This window comes from Arachis duranensis, chromosome 10 (assembly GCF_000817695.3).
Source record: "Arachis duranensis cultivar V14167 chromosome 10, aradu.V14167.gnm2.J7QH, whole genome shotgun sequence".
Taxonomy (NCBI): Eukaryota; Viridiplantae; Streptophyta; class Magnoliopsida; order Fabales; family Fabaceae; genus Arachis; species Arachis duranensis.
In genome coordinates, this window is record NC_029781.3 from 87,578,210 (window position 1) to 87,579,760 (window position 1,551).

Below are 1,551 nucleotides of genomic sequence, written 5' to 3' on the forward strand. Positions count from 1 at the left end.
AACACCACTTGTCTGCATAACTATAATGTCTTTGCAGTGTTAATTTTCTTTTGGTTTGATATTTTGTTATTCTGTTTACTTTAGTTAATTCTTTGTTTTTAATGCTTTCATTTTAGTTTGCTTATTTACTGTGTTTGTTAATACATTACCAATAGAGCTTTATTCATGACAGATTATTGGCTTGGTGATTGTCTTTAACATACAACAGTTTCATTTAGTTTTGTTTTAAATAAAATCGACATATGATTGCATTCTAAGTTTGGTGTTGCTATGCAACAAAATTTGGTTCCAATATCTATTAGATACTTGCATCAATTCCAAGGGAAAGTGTCACACTAAGTTTGATGTGCCACTTATTCTTTATGCAAAGTATTGTGCACACCTTCTTATGCTTGCAATCAAAATGTCGCTATCTCTTGTGCCTTGATTGTTATTTTTCATTTTTGCTTGCTTGCAACACATGTAATGCTAACATTTCATTATGTAAGACATTCATGATCTATCTTAGCCCCATAGCCATTGTTCTAATTGTTGCTTGAGGATGAGCAAGCACTCTAAGTTGGCAAGGGAAAGGGAAGAATTGGAGAAAAAGGACAATAATAATGAAGATGAACTACAAGGTTGTAAAGTTCCTTTTCCTCTCCTTTGTTTCCAGTACTTTAAATTGCATGATTGTCTTTATATTCTCTATATGCATGTGTGGTATGAATAAGCGTAGCTTGAATTTTGATTTATAATATGTTGCTGTGGCATTATAACTACCAACATGAGCTTTGTGAATTCAAAAGCAATAAAGCATCATGATCATAAACAAACAAGGAATTAAAGAAGATTTTAGCATGTGCATACAAGTATTGGAAAGCTAGTATGATTAATTGTTGCTCAATTGCATTGGATTTTATTTAGTTGAAGTCTTTCATCTAGTACATCTTGTGAAATCTTTTGAAATCATGAAAATCTTGAAGAAGCAAATACAATTAAAGCAAGAAAAGAAAAAGGGAAGGAATGAGAAAGCTGAAGGCTCTGAGTACCAATGGCAATTTATTTGCTAAGTGCTTGTGGTGTTTATGTATCAAGCCAAATGCTTGAAAACAAAACACTTAGAAGTCAAGGCTAGGCTCAAGTGCAAAAGCACTCCCTCAAAGCTCAAGGCTATGAGCATCAATGATTAGAGAGTCAAGAAAAAAAATGAGCTTAATGAAGTCCTCTAATTAAATGCTTGTGGTGCTTATGTATCAAGTGGTAATACTTGAAAACAAAGCATTTAGAAGTCGTAGCTTTGTTATTAACTCATGGGGCAAAGCATCCAAAAGGAGAAAAAAAATCAAAAGCTTGTTTCAAGGAAGAATTATAAGAAAAAGATTTCATAAAATGAGCTAGATAGAAGCATCAGTCATTTACATCTCTTTTGTAATTGTAGCATGCATAGAAAACTAGCTTGCCATGAACATTGAGTTGCTATTCTTCTTACCTTGGATTGTCAATCTTTATTGCATGATTCTTTTCTTGCTTGGGGACAAGCAAGGTTTAAGTTTGGTGTTGTGATGACAA